A 21479-nucleotide genomic window follows, 5' to 3' on the forward strand; every position below is an offset into this window, starting at 1 on the left:
GCGGGGCATCCGCTCTGCGTCCGTCAGATAGCAACTTGACACCCGGTCACACGTCCTAACGGGAAACGTTCTTGGGCTAGGTATTCGGCATTCGGTGAAGTCTAGATAAAAGCGAGGCTCGACACCGATTGGTTGACGGGTGGGAGAGGAGGAGTGAGGTGCTCGACGCTGATTGGTTAACGGGAAGGTCATGTGACCAGAGGTGTAGGCGAGGAGGAGCGCGACCACCTGTGCGCAGTGATGTAGAGGAGCTAGAGGGTATGGAAGATCGCCAGCTTTATCATCCCGACTAGCGGTATATAGTATCGCTTCATTTTCGGAACAACTATCAAGTGTGCACATGCCACGCGTTAAATTACTCGATGAAGAGCGCCGTGAACGTAGGCCTCTGGCGTCGCTAAACGTTTGTGGCAAGAGCGTTTCACGTATCCAACGCAAGTGCCTGAAAATTTGCCATAAACTTTTTGTTTTAGATTTTTGTTACAATAATCGATGAAGATCGGCAAAAATTGCTACTGGTTCACTCGTATACGCGTAGGAACTGAGGGAGAGAAGGAGGCGAGAGGGTGGGGGGACATTAGAACCTACGGAAGGAATGTTAAGTCCCCGTTCGAAAGCGAATGCCGGACGCCGGCGTTCGGCGTTCGAACGCGTTCGAACAGTGAGCACAGACAAAGGCTAAGCTTTGCGTCTACCCGCATTATCATTTCAACCAGAGCCGGGTGCTCCGATGTCGCCCCACGCTCTCGCCTCCTCCTCTTCCTCAGGTTGTATCCGTTATGCGGCGGAACAAAGTTTGAATTTGTACAGAAGTGAATATCGAACGAAACGTGCCAAACCAGCCATAGCAAAAAAAAAAAAAAAAAAAAAAAAGTTAAAAATTATATATTTTTGGAAGCGTCACTTTGTGAGGTTAACTCACGATAAGCACTTCTATAGGCGTACGTCGTGCAGAAAATAACAAAGACCTACACGAGACTTCATCGGGAAACAACAAGAATATAATTCGGTATTCACAACATGACAGAATCTCTGGGTAGAATAAAAAAATGTCTTGCAGTGTTGGGTTTTTTTAATGTCGAAAATTCCCTATCACGCCTCTCTCTTGTCGTATTTTGTGTTACTCCGTTGTACGTGCTTACCTTTACTGCGGCCTGCCGAATCACCGCGATCTCACTATAGGCGGTTGCTTGTCGGGTTTTTTCGGTACTCTACACCCAACACCGGAAGAATATTGCGAGGTGTCCGGACTCCGCATCCCGTCTCGTGAAAACATCTCCGGCGACGTCACCGACGCATCGCCGAGTCCTGGCAAGTGAAGACGTCGGTTGCCCTTCCCCTCCCCGTTCCATACCACCTCAATAACCAGGTGCAAACCGAACCAGCAAGCATCGCTTACCAGAACGGACAGGCCGCGGCCACCGAACAGCGTCTTCGTAACCTCAGCCGTAAGTTGGCGTCACGTTCATTGTCCTCCCTCTAGACGGAAACACCCTGGTCGTGTGTCGCTACGCGATATGGCTGGAAGAAGTTAGCCTTGAAACGTAAGCGCTCTCTAAACAGCGCCTCCCGACTCGAACAGAATGCGTGAGTCTGTGCTCCGCGTGTTTCAGATGCGAGTGATCGCGACTCGTAGCGAGCTGCTTTCGGCCTTGTCGTCCGTGCTTGACTCTGTGTGTTCTCTAGGCTCATCTCGAAGGACGACGCTTGCCCTCCTTGCTAGATCACGGGAGTGACGAAAAGCTACTCAAGGACAAGGAGGGTTCGCGAGGTGAGCCGATTCGCTACGCTTTCTATATAAACTTTATGCGGGTTTGTTTATACAACCGCGCCCGTTTTAGTACGCAGAGAAACGTCCGAACGCTAGGAACCTCCTACAGCCTGTTTTGTTCTTAAGGATTCGATGAAATTCAAAATGTTAACAAGTCTGTTTTTCTTCCTTGTGTCCGCGTGCGCGTTTTGAAGTGTCCTTCGGAATGGCAAAGCAGGCTCTCCGATCACGTTTCGTTCTCGATACTAATCTCATTGTAAGTGAACATGACCTATAACGAACGTCACTCACTCTCATTGTGCTGATGAAGTTACTAGCAGGTCTAGATAAGCGCAGTACTGTAAAATGGATGTTACTGCCGAGCTCAAAAACCCCTACAAATATGGTATTTAATAAAAAGAAAGAAAAAGAAACTCCTTTCGCGAACAAATCGCCAGTCACGGCGGACGTCAGGGATACCAGAAGACACGCTAATTAGCAAATTAATTACCTAAAGTTTATTAATTAACTTATTTCAATACGTGAAAATTAACATGTGGTTCCTGTCGGAAACAGGCTGAGCGTCATCCGAAACCCCGAAAGCAGTCAGTTTTAGGACTTGAAGCACGGGGGTGCGCTAAAGTTCGCCCTCGTGCAGCAGGCGCGAAGCCTCGTTTTCGCATCGCCAGCCTTTCGCTGTGTTGCACGCACTTTATTGCACCCCCGCGCTTTCCACGCGCTTCAAGTCCTAAAACTGACCGCTTAAAGGGGCGGTGAAACGATATTCAATAGGAATATTTTTCACTTTACACGAGCTTACTGGCACTATAGTGCCAGTAAGCTCGTGTAAAGTGAAAATGGCGTTGCGTGCGAGTATCCTTGAGTCCCACTATAGTGGGACTCAAGGATACTCGCACGCAACGCCATTGACAAGAAACTTCTTTGTTGCGCTGTAATTTCGAGGACAAAACCGAGTGTTTTCATTCAATCTCTCCTTCGCAAAACCTGATGACGTAGCTCGGCGGTAGCAGTACCGCCCAGTGACGATATTTGAATGCGGCTCATAGATTGGACCCGAGCATTGCGTCGGCACTCGATTTGGGCTCGTGATAATCGCTAGCTCGAGAAGCATTCGGGTGGTGTCCTGTGTCCAATCGCTGCAATGACGGCAACAGTCGAACCATAACAATGTCTAGAACTCAGCGCGTGTCCTGCCAACCTTAGCGCATGGCTATGATCAACATTGGCGCCATATAATCGGCTGCCGATCACGTGGCCGCTTGTTCTGGCTGCGAGTTGAGGGGGTGAACTCTGCTCGGTTTTTCTTAATTTTTTCTGCGACTTCGATTGCGTGTGGTAAAAACCAACGGGTATTTCACAGGTGATTAACGTCAGGGATCCGTCCTAAGCGGTATTTGCGCAAAATACAAAAATCGTTGCATCGCCCCTTTAAGGGGTTTTCCATGATGCGTATACCAAGTTTCCAATTAAAACCATACGTTTATTTTAACTAATAAATAATTTAACCGTAAAATTTTAGGTAATTAATTTGTCAATCAGTGCGTTTTTGCTACCCCCGATGTCCGCCGTGACCTGCAATCGATTCTCGAAAAGAGTTTTTTTTTTTTTTTTTTCTATTACCTTTTTTGTAGAGAATTTGGAAAGTCTTTGCAGTTTGTAGCTGCGGTGTCGCAACTCAGAAACCTACGAGACTGCCGCACGCACGATCACCGATCGATATATGTATGCGTGTGCTCGGCGGAAACTGGTACAGCGTGTTCCTGTTTGATAAGTACTTGAACACTCACTCGACGGATGCAGTCTGCAACGTTTAAAACACGAAGAAGCGAGCCCTAATGGTGTATACAGCTAGCTCACCGTACGTAGTCCGCGCCTTTCAAAATTAGCTTCTTCTGATTTCGCAGTCTTCAAAACTCATCAATCAAAAAATGATAATAATAATAATAATTTTAAAATTTAGTTTAACGCAGAACCTCGTTTTTTTTTTTGTTTGTTTTTTCTATTTTTTTACTTTTTCTGTGAAGGGCGAACGTCGATTTTAAAGAACTACGTGCCTATAGTAACCAACACTGTTGGAGCGTCGCGTCGCGTCGAGCTTTTGGTACGAACTATACCAACGCCCCTTATCTAAAAGTATCGCTTCCTTGCTCAGTAGAATTTCTACATTTGCATGTTTCAGCGAGAAAAGAGGGTGAAGGGTGAGTTCACCCCACATCTGAAGCGCTGCGACCTCGAAGAAGCCAACAAACGGCGCGTATACCGCGTGGCATCTGTCGCTCGACCACCAACTCGTTGTCACACCAAGAAAAAAAAAAAAAATTTTGCGCATTACTTAAGCGTTGCGCGAAATAGTTCTCACGAGATTTGGTTGTCAAAGTAAGAAACGATGCCTTTTAACCTTTGACACGTGTACTTCTCGTGAAGATAAAACAAAACTGACCTGAAATGCACCGATATGTACATTAATTTGTAACATAAAGAAAGTACGCTTCCGTGAAAAACGTACTTTCTCTTTTTATTTTTTTTTTACTACCGTTTTTTAGGTGAGCACGAATATAGACTGCTTGTGTTTCAATTCCTGTTGACTGCGCTGTAAAAGAGAGTATAATTTAGGGCGCCCCGTCACGGTCCGTGCTGGTATCACATTCCTTCGCTGTCTCTGGATTCTAGCATTCGCCGACGTGCAGCCATTCTCTCGTGGACCAGATGTCATGACCCATTCCGAAGTCTTCCTCGACCCGATCCAGCCTCCCCAGCTGCCCCGGGAAACTGTTGCAATGTAGAATAGCGATGGACTACAACGTGCAAGTCGCCATCATTGTGAGCTGCGTTCTTCTGCTCCTGGCGATCCTCGTGGGCACGTTGTGTTACTTCTGCCGGCGCACTTCAGTCGGAGTGCCCTTGGTCGAAGTCTCCAGCAGCATCTTGGAGGTCTTAACGAGTATAACCCAGTGAGAAGCCATTCTTCCCGGTAGGACCAAGGCAGCATTTCTTCTCGTATCTGGGGCCCTAATCGGGACATTTGGCGAAAAAGTCGGCGAGAAATCTGGCGGGCCATGATTGGCCGGCGCCAAGGTCAATTGCGGCGTTGGCCAATCACGGCCGACAGATTTCTTTCCGACTTCTTCGCCGAGTGTCCAGATTGGGGCCCCCTTCCTAGCCTGCCGCCATCTTTGTTCATCGTGAGAAACCGATTTTCCTCGCGAACTGTCCTATCACAGCAGTCCCCAAAGACCAAACAAATGAAAACAAAAATATGTGTCATCATGGTGTTTGTCATCTTTCTGTAGATGTTCTATCACCGCTGAACCAATCATAAACAGGAAAGGCCTAATGAGTTGCGCTTTGAATGCTGTTTGATTGGTCCGGGGTGCCGGAGGGGTCTAAATGCATATGTATATCAAAGGGGAGCTCAAGCGGTTCTGTATTTGAGTAAAATCACTTTATTCGTCTTCATTTGGCCTCGAGGATCACGAATATCGAGATTGTTTTTAAATTCGGTGCACGGAGGCTGCAGATAATTATTTTCAAGGTACGGCGGAAGCCCCTTCTTGCCGAAACGTGACATCGTAATAGGAGATTTCGTAATGTCTGCTCTCGCGCATCTTCAGCGCCTATCAAAGCTTTCCGGGCACACTAATGATAAAAAAAAAAAAAAAAATCAGAAAAAGACGTCACATTTGGTGTCAGTGCGAAGGAATAAAATTGCGGTGGCTGAGCTCGGCCATGCCAGGATATACGTATAGCTTATGCGCACAAAATGAAAGGCGCTATCAAGCGGCTCCGGTGCAGCGTCAGACTTGGCTACTGCGCAACGGAGGCGCACAGCTGGGCACGCGGCAGCGCCAGTGCGTCTGCTGCGGCTATGACGTCACTCTTCTGGAATGCGCAGACCGTCGAGGCGCGCGCGGCGGCGGCTCCGGCGCGCCGGCTGTGCGCCGTGAGACGTCACTGCTCCTCGCGCATGCGCAGCACGGCTCATTATGCGAGCCACGCGAAACTGCTCAACCTCGGCCAGTGTAGCGCACGCTACAATACCTGTAAAGCTTGCAGTCGCACGCGCTGCCCACACGAGCGTCACGAGCTTGGCAGCCGAAAGATCCCGTCAAACTCTTGACACGATGTAACGACTGGTCGGAGGTTTTTCGTGTTTTCTCGCGTTTTATTACACATTCGGGCAAAACGAAAGTGATATTCAGATTCACGGGACAAAAATACTCTAAATACCACCTCTCACTCATGCTTTTTTTTTTTTTTTTTTTTTTTTATTCAGCTTCCATTAAGAGGTATATGGTTTCGTGTTTTCAGTCAATACCGATGAACCCCGATAAATAACCCCCGAAGTGGTTTTCTCGGAGTTTCTTTTTTTCTTTTTTCTTTTTTGCAAAAAAAGATTTTTTTTTTTTTTTTTTTTTTAACTTGAGGTTTGAAAACATTTTGAACTGTCCTTGAGGTTGCTATTTCCTTTGGGAACCACGTCCCTTGTCCCGTCTCCTTGTGTTCTCGATACCGGGATGACGTTTTCAAGCATTTGGCTCACAGGCGTAAGTGCCATGGACTCTAGAAGAAAAGAAGACACCGCGGGGTCATTTAAGGTCACGCATTTATAGATATACAGCCGTTTTAAAACATGAACCCTAATACCCCCCCCCCCCCCCCCCCCCCCTCCCCGTTTCGGGGCACTTAAAATAAACAGCGAAAAACACGAATTTTAAGAGAAATAAACCCGGAAAACACAATAATATATATATATATTTTTTTTTTCTTGGGGGGGGGGGGGGGGGGGGGGGGAGGGGGGGGGAGGGTCTCAAGCCCCAAAGGCTCCCATAACGATGTGCACAGGACTGGTGTCCGAAGAGCCTTGCTAAGAGGGTGAGGGAGTCCTATTTTTTTTTTTTTTTTTTCAAATGGGGGCAACAATTCTGGGGCGTAGCACTCGAATCCCAAATGAGGGTGCAACTATGGCGGCTATATAGTGCAACTGCACCGCCCATGCACCGAAAGCCCTTTCATGTTCCAAAAGTAGCACAAGGGGCGTCGATGCACGTCCAACGTGCAGCCCTTGGGAAGATTATGGCGGCACAGCGCACCACTCAGCTAGATTTCAGACGCTATGTTCTTCCCAGAAGTGGCGCGCGGCACGTGTCTCGAGCACTTCCAAAACAATGGATGGCGCCACTTTTCCCAGGATAGAGGGGCTTTACGTGCAATTCGCTCCGGGCGCCATCTTAAGCAGACAATTAGCTTTCCCGATGCGATCAAGGTTGCTATGTTCTTGACGCTCTAATGACCGTCTAGAACTCGAACCTTCGCTTTCCTATTCGTTTCTATCCCATTTTCATTACACGTACGGGGCCTACAGTTGTCAAAGGCATTTTCGCCACTAGGTGGTCGCCGTGATCAGGGAGAGCACGCTCCATGGCAGGTGTATCTGAATCCAGACTCCCCTATAAAAATGATTTCTGGCTTTTTATTGAAAACCTGTTGACTTCTTGTTGACTCTGACTTTCTTTTGACTTTCACTTTCTGTTGACATGGCACTACTGCGTGGTGCACGTTAAAGACCCCAGGCTAGCGGTTGTACTGCACTGGCTAAATTGCTCATCTACAGCGTGTGACTCGTCGCAAATTTAATGGCTGACCAACTACACGCTGTATAAATATCCCCATAACCCAATTTTTTTTCAACAGAAAGTTTGTTAACTTACTGTTGAAACTTTTCTGATAATTTTCTTCAGCCTGATTCAAAAGATAAGCTGTTGACTTTCTATAACTTTTTGTTGATTTTTTTTTTTTCTGTTGAATTTCTGTTGATATGGTCAGCAGAAAGTTTGTTGATTTTCAGTTGCAAACTTTTCTGATAAGTTTTATTAGCCTGTGTCAAAAGAAAAACCGTTGACTTTTTATTAAGTTTATGTTGATTTTTTTTCTGATGACAGTGTCATCAGAATGACTGCAAACGTTTTGTATACTTCGATTTGAAAAATTTCAATTGACTCTCTGTAGCCAGTGTCAATAGGAAAGCTACAGGCTTTCTGTTGACTTTTTATTGAACATTGTAAACCCCGACTAGATGTCAAAAGTTGGTAAGTTTCTCAATGACAAGCTGAGAACGGGAAGCAGCTTCAGTTGTCCCGCCTCCTGCACGAGCCTACTACACTTGACAACGCTTCGGCGTTCGTGCACCTCGAGCTTGCGCGTGCAGTGAAAGCACGACGGAAGACATAAAGCGCGTGCTGGAGTCCAGGCGTGCGAAAGGCATGCCCTACCGTTCTGACGTTGAAAGTGACTTTAATGACCACATGAAATAGTTAACCAGTAAAGAAAATCAGAATAACTATTTGAAATAACTATTTGAAAGTGAAGAAACTGCCTTTACTCGCTTCGTCCCGAGTCGTGATATGCAGAGAAGCGATAATACTTCTCCCAGGAGCAGTTTTTTTATGTGGTTTAGCATCTGCGCCGTATTATTATTAGTTGTATACCAATGAATTTTAGTAAGAGATATCGTCCACGAACTTAGAAACACTGTTTTCCCTTTGACAGAATCCCGAGTAGAAGATCAAATACTTGAAACCTTAATAAGTGCTGAGGTGATCACCGGCCAAATGATTACCTTCAATATGTATGCTATATAAGGCTCTGGAGCAGTTAATTTGAGTGTGATTCAGGTGTTCAGTGCTTCATGGTGTTTGTGTTCGTTTCTAATATGTAGTTGTGTGATACGTGTGCCTTAAATACCACAGTATTTACTAACATTTACTAATTTAGAAACATACTAACAAAATATGTAAAAAATCGCGTTTTTGTACGTTACTTTGCTGCAGCCAATTTGGAGGAAAGTGGAAAGCCACGCTTTCGAAACTTTGTTGAATGAATAGCTATGCTGTAAAGCATTTTTTTTTCCTTTTAATCCTTTTTCAATTGGAAAGCTGCAGAAGAAGCATCTGGGAGGCTACAGAAAGTCTGTTGACTGTCCTATTACAAAGTGCGCCAATATTCAAAAGAAGTCAACTGAAACGCTAGAGAAAGTCAGATGAAAAACTGCTGACATTTTATATCCTCTGATAATTTTTTTTTTTCAACAGCCTTTCAACAGATAAGCATCACAGTTTCTTGTAAGGGCTGGCTCTTTGGACGCTTTCTGTACAACGGGCGGCGGGATTGGCATGGCGTTCTGGCTTTCGAGCTAAAGCTACAATTTGCATAGTGCGTATTCAAGCTGGGACAAAATCGTTGAGTGGTTCAGAATTGTGAGTTTACATTCCATTCCTTATGCGTTCGTCAAACATAGCGAAAGGCGCAGTAATTTGGTTATTTGGTGGTTAAATAACATTCTCTAAAGAACTTACTGAGATCAGACTATTGAGGCTACTGAGGCCTAAAGCCCCTGCATGGTGCATAAGAATAAAGCGATTCATTCTTCATAATTTTTCTCCTCACCGGCACTTTTGCTCAAAAATGACGTCGTGCACCCATGGTGAGATGCTGGTGAGAGCGAAGCGCGCCAGACAATCACGGCGTCACGTGAGAGCACGTCGTTTTGTTAGGCTGGGGTTCCTTTTCCGCCTAAAAAAACTGTCCAAACAGGACGCTTTCTGGAGTTCACAGCATTTGCTGCACCGGAAGTGGAGGTTTTCCTCCGGTTCCAAATTGCTTTAAAGACGAGGAGAACAGCCGCACGTTTTTCATGGTTGACGTCCTCACTGAAAACGTATCGTACGCGCCGCAACGTTCACGTTCTTTTTGTTGTTGTTTTTATTTGCAGTGCACGAACATTTGTTGTGTGGGCTGTCCACACATATCACGCTTTCTGCTGTGCACAGCATTTGCTGGATGGAAGCGGAGGTTCTGCCTCCGCTTCTGGCGCTATAGCGTCGTTGGGCAGAGCCTTGGAGCATGCTCATGACGCAGGACGTGGCTATTCACATGTACACTCTGCTGGCTGTCGTCAAGGCTTCCGCTGTTATTGTCAGTCCCCAATTTCCCGAAAGCAAAAAAAGGGGAGGGGACGACAGCGAGGAGGTAAGAAGGAAAACCGTACCAAATACTTTACTGGGACCGTGCTGTTTTCGTGGTTGAAGCCCTCATTGAAAACATACGCGCACTCCACGCTTATCAATAGCGTTCAGACTGTTTTTGCCTTGCACAGCAGAAAGCGTTTCCCCTGTCACGTTCAAAACCCATTCCGTACGTTCAGTGCATGTGGGTGGAGGGAGTGGAGCCCGGACTCGCCAACTGTTAATTATTTCTTTGTTTTATATTTCATTGAGCTAGGTGGCTACATGGATGCAGTGGCGACAATAACGTTAGCGCTTGTCGTAACATTATTTCTGTTATACCGTCCTTCCAGGTAGCCATTTCACATCACCCGTCACAGCTTCGCGCCATGCAGATGCTCTGGGCCTGGTCCCTGATTGTGTCGATAGCCACCGTGGTCGCGTTCATTCTCTTCTGCTACGTCTGCTGGACTGTTTGCGGGAACGGGAAGACGCACCAGAGCCCCGAAAAGCAGTGTGACAAGAACTTCATCAAGCATGGTTTCAGGAGCCTTCCAGGGGGCTGGACATCGGACGCTGAAAGTGGTTGAAGTGTTGGTAACAGAGGTGCGTCGAACACAGACCTTGGGAACCACCTTGGAAGGTAACGTTTCGACAGTGGACGATAGTGTGTTGGAGTTTAGTAACAGCAACAGTTGCGGAGATTTTCGCAGTCGCGCGATTGTGAAAACTCCCGGTTTGCAACGAATAAAGATCACAGTGCACTCTACCACTCGGAGTTTCAACTTGCCTTCCTAGCCAGTGATCAGAATGGGAGCAGCGAAAATAGCGAGCGTATTTTATGTATCTACTGTTTAGAATTCTCTTCTGCAGTGCTATGTCGATCTTCGCAAAGGTCTTGCATGAAACATCTATTACGTAAATCGTCGTTGTACGGAGTATTTACGTTATTTGTATGTATACGAGAAACTAACGTCTGGCTTGACGCTAGACAAAAAAAAACAAAAAAAAAAAAAAAAAAAATCCGTCCAAAGGGAATATGTTCACGTCTGTCCGTGCCTCTCCTGATTTCCCCTCTTGGACCACACGGAGGCAAGGCTTGTGTTTTAAGCCGGGGTCACACTGCTCATACCATCGTATACAAAAGACAGTCTACAAACACGAGTCACCGCAATATCCGTGGTTCGAATGCCGCGTGCCGAGTTTCTCTTTGAACTCATTGCCATGCGGCATTCGAAGCACAGATCCTGTTTTTTCTGTTTGTCTTAAATGTTCATCTTTCGTTATCGTAAACTCGCGGTGACTCGCGTTCGAATTTGTAAGCAGACTGTCTTTTAAACTTCGGCTTTACGCGTTCCCCGCAAAAAAAAAAAAAAAAGCAACTAAACACCGTTACTTGTTGCTTAATCATAAAATAGCTGAACATTTTTCATCTTTGCAAAGGTGCGAGGTCGCTACTACGTTACCAGAAGGGTAAGGAGCACTTACACGTATATGCGTCGCCAAGGGCAGATGCAGGAATTTCCTAAGGGGGGGTCAGGCGTTGGTCAGCGTACCACATGTTTAGAAACCCCCTCCCCCTCTCCCATGTTTCACGCCCTAAATTTCACACATGCAAAAACCAAGAGGGGGTCAAGACATCCGGACCCCCCCCCCCCCCCCCCCCCTCTCTAAATCTGCCCCTGTGCATCTCATATACGGTTTCATTCGGGCCCTGGGTTCTCGACCGAAGCAGGTCTTCGGCTGTCTCTCGTCGATGCTGACTAGAAAGTGTCCGTCGGAGACCCTTTTTGAGAAGTTCCCGGAAGGTCATCGTCGTTTCGTGGCTTTTATACCAGTGCCGCGCCATTCCTTCAAGGGAAAAACAGACTTTCTGCAGGTACTGCTCTAGCGTCCATCCATTATGACGAGCCACTCCTTCACACCGTTGGATCCAGTCGTCGACGCCTTTGCAGATATCGCCGCCGAATGGAGCAGATGTCCGAGGGGCAACGGGCAGGTAGGTAGACAATGGGGGCACCGGCAGGGGCCTGCAGCGGTTGGTGGCTCATCGTCGGTTTCGTCGAAGGGTGGGGCTTCTCCGACAGTAGACTGAATTCCGGGGGCAAACCTTGAACACGGCAGCTTCCTCGGGCCTCGTTCGTTTCCATGAAGGGTCTTCGTCAGTTGGGGTGTGGACTTGCGCTGCGAGGCGTCGGAGGGGTATGCTTCGTGGGCTGCGTTACCCCACACCTCCATGAAAAATGTCACGAATGAATAGAGCAGAAGAGGCGAAAGTCCCGTTTCAAACTTGTGCCGAACAAAATAGAGGACGAGTGTCGAGACAGCACAAAAGCGAGCGGCGTAAGAGCAAGCGAGAGCGAGACTGACTCGACAAGGTCACGTGCAGCTCCTTATCTAGTGTGAGTCAGCATCTCGATAATTCGGCCCAGATTCCAGAAGGTTCGAGTGTCGAGCGTTCAGGGTGAGAATGAACAGGAACTTTCGAGAACAAGAAAGTGGGACGTAATGATAGAAGTTACGTCCCGAGTAAAGCCTGGTTCAGACAGTTGCGTTTGACTGCGTTTGACTGCGTTGCGGCAGCGAGAAACCAGGACATCCCTGCTACTTATATCGCGTGCCAAGATGATTTCTTGGATTGGATTCCATGCTTCATACGAAGCACAGATGTGCCGGTGACTAGCTTTCCGCACTCGACGCAACGCAGTCAAACGCACTCAAACGCAAGTGTCTGAACCGGCCTTAAGGATAAACAAGAATCTTCTAGAAGCCCGTGACCAAGCGTTGCTTGATCGGCCCCGCGCGGAGCAATATCCGGTATGGGCGACGAGAAAATAATAAAACATTTCAACCTGCAAATAGTAAAAGATTAGAGAGGAGACAAAACGATAATGGGCGACGGTTACGCTTATACCCTAAATGTATTGTATTGGCGTGGTGACGGCACGCTATGTCAAAGCATGGAGTGGCTCTGTTAGTTCGCTTCTATGCCGATTAAAAACGGTTTATTTATTAAAGAAACACGTATGACGTTTTCTGTGAGTGATCTAGGAATAACAGCGCCTCGAAGTTGCTCTTTCTAGCTGTGCACGCGCGCACAGTTGTGTCGCAAAGCGCCGCACACTTCTTTTAGCCACATTGAGCTTGCCTATACCGACTCTTCTACTCAAGTGTGACTCGACAGTTGCTGACGCTTAACTCCTTTCGCATCGAATACGTGGCAAAGAAGTTCATCACATCGCGACTGCTCGAAAGAAAAGCAGTCATTTTCATAAATTCTTAAATTGTCGGAAATGGCGCGGCAAATTCAGGCAAATGATTAATTTGCTCTATCAAAATTTTTACCAAGAACAGTTTACAAATTTAAAACTAGGGATGCCGCGAACTTTTTTCGAACCGAAGTTTCGACTATCGATTCAAGCGGTTCGAAAGATTTCGAATTTCCGAACTTTCTATATTGTAAAATTCGACGGAAGTCGAATATGTTCAACTAAGTTCGACGCGTTTCGAACCGTCGAACTTATGACGCTAAAAAATTCGATCCTTTTCGAACTTATTACGCTGCAAAATTCGATGCTTGTCGAATTTTCGAACTTGATATACCAAAAAATTCGATGACTTAAGCACTTTCGAACTTCTTGCACTAAAAAATTCGAAGCTTTTCGAACTTTCGATTTTCTACGCTAAGGAATTCGATAATTTTCGAACTTATTTATCAAGAAAAATCGAAGTTTCGAATCCTGACATGTCAAAAGTTCGATTAACTTCGAACTTTTAGGGTAAACCGGCGGACGGTTTCATTTGAATTCAAATGGTGAGGTACATTCGTAATTCTTTTTTTCTCGAATTTTTACACGCGGTGCTGCGTTCCTTACGAAAGACAATGCCGTTTATTTCACTGTTCTAGCAGGCTTAGTTTTAAAGAAATAAATTACCGAAGGGGCGAGGAAGGACGACAGTTTTTTACGATTGTCGTTTGTGCCATATTTGAAGCGCGCTATAGCCGAAGCTATTTATGGTAGAGATGTTAAACTTTTTAAGAATGATCTATGTATAGCCTAAGTAAGAGTGGTCTTAAGATGTGATTATTGTTATTTAAGATAAGTTTCGAAGAAATGTCCAAACATGTATCTACGGGTAATTATGCACTAAATTTGGTATTTTGTTTTGGTCTAAGTTGTTTGAGGTATTGGATTTAAATTAACACTACAGACAGTACATATCATTGCCATCTGCAGAATACAAAATGTATTGTTTTTTCACGTTCAGGAATAAATTAACTCATGGGAGAAGATATATAATATTCTTCAAGTTCAGCACGTCATTAAAAAATAAACATTTGTTTTTTCGCTTCACGTTCTTGGGACGTGTTTCTTTTAGCCTGCACACATTTCGGTAGGAGAAACTTGTTTCGAAGTTCTGAGCTTCTGAATATGCAGGAATACAACACTTCCGGCGAATTCTTGATAGTTTTTTTTTTTCTCCAGCTTTTTATCCCCGCATTTACTGTTATGTTTATTTTTTTTTTTATTTTTTTTTTTTTTTTATTAATGGCAAAGTTATTCAGGTCGAAAAGACAGCTGTGAACTTCCGAACCACTAAACATGTGACAAGTAGTGCCTTCTGACAACGAGTTTTCAAGAATGACCATCTACTCGATCTTTTATGCAGTGAAGAGCGACAGTAGCTGTCGTATATGCATAAATAATTTATAACTTATATGCATATAAACAAATAAAAATAACTTATATGCATAAATAATTTCAGATTAAAATAACCTCAACCACGCCCTCTTTCCCCGTATTGTTTTCTTTAACAGACCGGAATATCTGGAAGGGGGAAAAGGGGCTGCAGCCCCCCTTCCTTCCCCCCCCCCCCCCCCTCCCGTTTTTCTTCTTCCGACGCCACTTGTATGGTAGAACGCTCCTCGACCTCGAGTTGTGTCGGCTTCTGTGCTTTTTGCGAGGCGTTTCCTCCGTCCCGGAAAATAAACCTCCAGGACAATTACAAACTTAATTTACTATATGTCAGCGTCACTCGGGCGGTGTTCGATCGGATTACTACCAGCGTGCAAGGGGTAGGGAGGTAGTTTGCCACGTCGCTTCAAGGTTTTTCTGAGCTTCAACCTCCTGCCCGCCCCTAGATTTTTGAACTGGATGAGTATCGTAAAACAGTGCGTTTGTGTGATCACTATTGTGTGATGCACGCTAAACCCCCCCCCCCCCCCCCCCCCCCCCCCCCGCGGGGCTGGCGGTCGCAATTACTGATCTATTGTCACACGTCACTCTGCATCTGCACTAGCAAATATTCCAGCACATCCGGGACACTCGTCGTCTCATTTAATTGCCTGGCCGAACTTCGCGGAGTCTAAATATCACACCCTAGCTTTTCTAAACCTGATTTCATGAAAAACAGTGAGTCGTGAAAACATTATTTGAAACTGAAACTGTGGAGGAACATGAACACCGGACTTCGAACTTTGAAAACTTGGACCTAAAAGAAATTCGAAATCTTCGAGAATTTTTTTTTTCTTTTTTTAGTTTAGCGTTAAAAGAGAATCGAAACCTTTGAAATTTTAGAACTTTATGCAGAAAGAAGGTCGAAATATTCGAATTTTCGAACTTTATATTTATACAAATGCAAAGCGTCAGAATATTTCGAATTTTATATCCAAAAAAATTCGAAAATCTTCGAAATTTTCGATTTTCAGATTCGCGGAAATTCGAAATTTTCGAATATCTCGAATTTCAAGGTAGGAAAGTTCCAAAACTTCGATCTATCGAACCTCAAGTAAAAAATTATTCATACATTCGAACCCGAAGTTTTATAAACCATGAAAGCTTCGAACTTTTCGAATTCGAAACTCCACTGTGATCGAAAGTTGCGAATTTTTTCAAATTCGAACCTTGGTCGGTACGAAAATATCGATATTTTTCGAATTCGAACCTCAGTTCGCTTCGAAACCTTTCGATATCGCACCTAGGCTGGTTCGCGACATCCCTATTTAAAACCGCACGCTGAAAAGCGCGTCACGCATTATGCGCCATTTGGGTCCGCAGAATTAAACATACGAACGGTAGTGATTCATGTCAGCTGTATGCATCATCTTTAGGGACGCTGAAGTGCCACCGACTTAATAAGATTTAAGACGGGGATCGCGAAGGGGGCTCGCACGTTTCGCGTCAACCGGGTGAATATCAGATATTTATATACAAGGACACGCTTACACTAAAGTGTTTACTACACACGCGAGTGGTTCTCAAATTTTGCTTTCCTATTTTCAATTTGGTGAGACATTCCTTTCTGAGTTTTATTTTGTCCGAATCATAATAAAAATACACCCTATTCGCCGCAGTAAATAGGTAAAGCACTGGATATTCTATTTTCATCATCCAGCTTTTTGAATACTGTAGTAGAGAACAACACACCACCATCCCAGCGCCTTACTATTTGCGCTGGGCGTAGTCGTGCGTTGTTAGCACGACTACGCGTGCCACGCTTTCAAGCTTTAATAAAATGTCCCACTACAAATATCACTTCACTAAATAAACACAACGCGTGAAACAGACTTTGCCGCGCGTCACCCGCATGAAGTGAGCTGACGAGCCGAGGGATCCAAAATCTGCGGGATTTGACCCAGTCCGTCCTACCCGTGACGTCTAAAACGATGATGATGATAGCTAGATAAGCGCCCTCTGTAGTTCGCGCACGCCGCCAATATATTTAGTGATGTTGAATAAGTTATCATTAATCTTCTATCTTCGGAACCCGTTCTGTAGCTCTCCTAGAATGTTTTCTGTACATTCTTCCATTCTGCTTTTTACTACCTGCAACGATGAGACATGAGGCGAAAGCCCTATGTATCATCGTTCAGTCCACCTTCAAAGTCCTTGAGCGAAAACACGTCGAAGACACGAAAGGTACCAAAACGTCGTCGACACGAAACGTACCAAAAGCCACGGTTCGTCACTGGATCACGAGATGGCGTTACTCGTGCCAGAATCGGCAGAGGCGCGCGCGCGGCAAAAACCCAGCGGGAGAGGACACTGAGGACACTCTCGCTCGGGCAGCAATGAAGAGCGGGCGTGCGACATGTCGTGAGATTAGGGAGTTATAGTAGACCGCGTTTACTCCTCCGCTACCCGGAACTCTACAACAAAGGCCATCGGCACGCAGGCGCAGTGGCGGTTTCTTTGTTGCGGAGGCTTAGCGGAGGGGGAAACACGGTGTAGAGAGCGTGCTGTCTTCGGCACCGGGATCGACCGTTTCGGCTTTCGCCTTCAAGTCGTGTTAGGGATAACGTAAGAGACCCTGTGGATTTTCCCTTTGCCATTATATAGTAATCTCATTCTGCTTAGTTTCCAAGTGTTAAGTAGCTCCCCCCCCCCCCCCCCCCCCCCCATTATTTGGTCAGTTGCCTGTCTTAACTTTAATTTGCTTTTTGTTCCTAGTGAGATTAAAATTGAGACCCCGCAACGTACAGTGCATCTGGGAGTTGGACGATTCAAATTAGAGGGGAAGGAACCGTATGCTTGGCGGCAAAATACGAGGTTCAGAAAATCGGTGCCTGCGGGCATTTGGGGCGACAATCACCAAGAACTGTCCACCGCGAAAAGCATTTGCTTCCTCCACCGGACGAAAAGAGAAACACTTTAGAGATGCCGCGCTTTGTTAGATCTGCGTGTCGGGTTCGTACACAAACGTCCCCATCATCCCAGTTGGCGAAACCACTTAGCGAAGCAGGGTCACCCCAAAATTTAGTTTCTTTTTATTATTCTCTCGAGCTCCAGACGGTTTCTGCAGCAGTTTTTGCTTTGCCCTTCCCGTATCAGGACTTCGGACTCCCTCACGAGTTGCGAGACGATTTGGCGGTCGTGTTTGCAATATTTTTGCACATAAATCTGAGAAGTAACTGTACTGACGTTACTCTTTACAGTTACGTTCGAGAAATGGTAACCCTGTTACAGTTACAAGTCATTTTCACTAAGCAGTAACGAGTTACAGTTACTGAAAGAAGTAACTAGTTTCTGGTGACGGGTTACTAGAAACTAGTTGCTGCCCAAGACTGGAAAGCCGCCCGAGTGCATAATAGGGTACCCGCTTGAACATAGCAGGCTGGCTCGCCAAGAACCAAATGGTGTGTCGAAAACCAGACACAGATCGAAATACAGGCGCAAATGCCGCGATTCTTTAATGTCTTCGACGACCACTTCAACACAGACTGCAGTGCGATCTCTCCCTTGAAAAAAACTGTCGCCTGCTAAGGCCTCCCCTTTCCTTGGGAGTTGGGATACTTTATTCATTCAGCTTGCTACATCCGTAGGCAGTGCCTCGTTCAAGAAAGGCTTTCGTCTCGCGCAGACCATCTCCTTGCCTCGCGCTTCGGCTCTCCCCACGGAAGCAATTACACGACCCTCGTGGTTACTCAAACCGCCAAAACAACAACAACAAAAAAACAAATGCTAGAAGAATCTTTTTAGGTTTTTTGGGAAACGTCATTGCTCAAAATATAAGCAAAACGAAGACGGCTGGGTGGGCGGACAAAAACAATGCGCTGCCGCGTTCCCCCGCATGGCCAAGCCGCGAGTGCCGTATGGGAGAGCCCCAGGAAAATGACCGAGGACGGGAAGATAAGAGGTCACCCCGACTGCTATGCAAACCGCAAGCGCCGGCTTTTTTTTTTTTTTTTTTTTTTTTAAAAAGGTGTTGCGTTGTTTGCGGTTTACTGACACTTCGCTTTACTTTGTAATTTCTTTTTGTAATTTCGCGGGTGAGGGTTTAACCGCGATTTGGTGAATAACCAGCCGTAACAAAAACAGCCACATGGAGCTGAGCAACAACGGGAACACGGAGGGAAGGGGGGAGGGGCAGGTGTGCTGGCATTGTTCAGTTGGTGTGGAGCCAAACGCACGGGGGCTCAGCATACTGTCCAGCATTCCTGGAAAATGTCAGTGGGTACTCAAGCCTCCGTTGCCCCCCGGTTCCGGGGTCCCTGCTTCATTTGTGCATTCCTAAGCAAGCTCCAGTGCCTGATACCACATGCTTGTTCATGTGCATATAGTGCATTAATTTAAATTTGCTTTTCTTAACGTTGCAGTTGTGCTTAAAATAAATTGATAATATTGTTGTTTTATTGATTTCATAACGCTTCTGTGATCTATTTCAAGCCAAAATAAAGACATTTTTAGCTACTTCACTGAGCCCCTGAGAATGCTACATGGGACGGCTGGGGTTGGGCTGGAGTGCAAAGACCACTGTGAAAACTTCACTGCCCAGCTACTCAGCTTCTTTATAGAAATGCGTATGCACTTCTACGCGAGACCCAATCGAAAGTCAGAGATGACGGAGAAGTTGGCAGTAGCAAATAAGAAAGTCTGGCTCCTGTGATTGTCAACTACAGGTATTTTTAGTCTTGGTATTTTGCATTCTGGGTGCTATTTTTTCGTGGAAAAAAAGAAATAAACATTGCACAGTGTTTATCTACAATTTTAGCCTTGCCAAAGATTTGTTGTTGCAACAAATAAGAGGCAAAAATGTTTTCTTGTGACAAATAAGTGAGGGCGTTTATCGAGAACTGGATACGGTGCTGAGAGTGCATGCTAGCTCCTAATTGTGGATGCTGGTCATAGACGAATATGAGAGACATCAGCTATGAGGTAGATAGCATTTTACTTTAATATTTCATGAGCAGAAAATCGCGCTCGGATGCTCGACCCAAAGCTAGGCACCAACGGTCCCATCCATTCCACATACCGTCTAAATATTGAAGAAATCGTAAGCGTGCATATTTACAATCATGTGGCCACAGCAAAATCTACTTGCAGAGCCAATTTCTGAAAAAGAAGTGCGCAAGGGCCATTGACGTGCCATCAACCACCTGATTTTGCAATGAAAAACCAGCGTCCCAAGCTTGCCCAAAGCTTGGCCAGCCTTGAGGATCGGACAGGCTGCGACGACGGCTAATGCGCAGCTTGTCAACTGAGCCGATCTAGTAACGTTTGGGTCAGAGAGAGTTGAATAATTGATGGTGCCTAGTTTTCCCAATCCGAGATTTGTAGACAGCTACCAAGTCTACCTCGGAAGGTCTAGGTTGCACCCTGGCAATCATGGGTGGAGAAGGGCGAGGAGTTGACAACTAGGAAGCGGCCTCCCTGAAAGACGGCAGAAGCTCGGGACGTTCCAGCACGTTGGTCATCAATGTACTGACATACTCTGCAAAGAGAAGATTTCAGTGGTATTGGTGACCATACCTCGGCAAACCTCACTCATGAGGGCCCTCACTCACCCTCACTCACCCTCATCTTCACAGGTGAGGTGAGGGTGAGTGACTTTCTGAACCAAGAAAATTCATGAGTGTGAGGGTGAGTGAGGGCCGTGAGGGCGGTGAGGGCCATAAGGGCGGTGAGGGCCGCGAAGGCGGTGGGGGCCGTGAGGGCCGTGAGGGCGGTGAGGGCTGTGAGGGCGGTGAGGGCCGTGAGGGCGGTGAGGGCGGTGAGGGCGGTGAGGGCGGTGAGGGCGGTGAGGGCGGTGAGGGCCGTGAGGGCCATGAGTGCGTGAGGGGCGTGAGGGCGGTGAGTGGCGTGAGGGTCATGAGTGCGTGAGTGGTGTGAGGGCGGTGAGTGCTTGAGGGGTGTGAGGGCCATGAGTGCGCGAGGGCAGTGAGTGGCATGAGAGGCGTGAGGGCCGTGAGGGCCGTGACGGCAGTGAGTGCGTGAGGCCTCCTTCAGATCGAGCATCTTTCTCAGCAATTTTGGTGTTTATGGCGGATTGTTCTCTAGCTTTCCCTAGATCGACACGAATTGCTGAGATTGGGTCCGGCTCGAAATAAGCAAGCAACTCGGAGCAATTCGAATACGTTTGAAGCGGCTGCATCCAATCAGGGACGCAAAATTTTCACGTGATACATCGTGCCGGTGATGATGACACCGAAAGACTTGGTTCTGGTTTGAAATCGATCGTTTTTTTTGGAAATAAACTGTTTCAGAAAGGTGCATTAGTATTCTTAACGAGGTTTAAATGCATCAAAACACGTTTATAACGCGTAATTATGTCTGAATAGTGCAAGAAAAATAAAATTTTTATGATGACGATGGCAAATTGCAGTAATTGGTTGCTGCGTGTGATCGCGGGCGGCCTGTGTTGCTGGTGTTGCGACGTAAAGTTTCTGGGCAAAATTGCCCCATCTGAAGCTGGCCTGAGTGGCGTGAGGGCCATCAGTGCGTGAGGGGCGTGAGGGGTGTGAGGGCCGCAAGGGCGGTGAGGGGCGTGAGTGCGGTGAGTGGCGTGAGGGCGGTGAGTGATGTGAGGGCGGTGAGTGGCGTGAGGGCCGTGAGGGGCGTGAGGGCTATGAGTGCGTGAGGGCCGTGAGGGCGGTGAGGACCGTGAGGACCGTGAGGGCGGTGAGGGCCGTGAGGGACGTGAGGGCCGTGAGGGGCGTGAGGGGCGTGAGGGCGGTGAGAGCGTGAGGGCAATGAGGTTCAGTGAGGGTGAGTGAAGGGCTGAAGGTGAGTGTGACTGTGAGGGTGAGTGAGGGGCTGAAGGTGAGTGTAGCTGTGAGGGTGAGGGTGAATGAGGGGCTTAGGTGAGTGTGGCTGTGAGGGTGAGGGTGAGTGAGGGCGACCTAAAATGCCGACCTCTGTTGGTGACACAATGAGTGAAAGCGAGATTCTGTGCACGTTTACCGAATTTCGTCCCTTCTCCCATTTGGA

General features: G+C 46.6%; 1 long non-coding RNA gene across 1 annotated transcript; it reads left to right on the forward strand.

The window, feature by feature from the left end:
- The first annotated feature begins 1695 nt into the window (after positions 1-1695).
- On the forward strand, positions 1696-10540 carry LOC121046027. The gene is made up of 3 exons (XR_006077936.1): positions 1696-1771; positions 4442-4722; positions 10125-10540. It is a non-coding gene; the product is annotated as an uncharacterized LOC121046027 (long non-coding RNA).
- The last annotated feature ends 10939 nt before the right edge of the window (positions 10541-21479 follow it).

This window comes from Ixodes scapularis, unplaced genomic scaffold (assembly GCF_016920785.2).
Source record: "Ixodes scapularis isolate PalLabHiFi unplaced genomic scaffold, ASM1692078v2 PGA_scaffold2__306_contigs__length_199485367, whole genome shotgun sequence".
NCBI classification, from domain to species: domain Eukaryota; kingdom Metazoa; phylum Arthropoda; class Arachnida; order Ixodida; family Ixodidae; genus Ixodes; species Ixodes scapularis.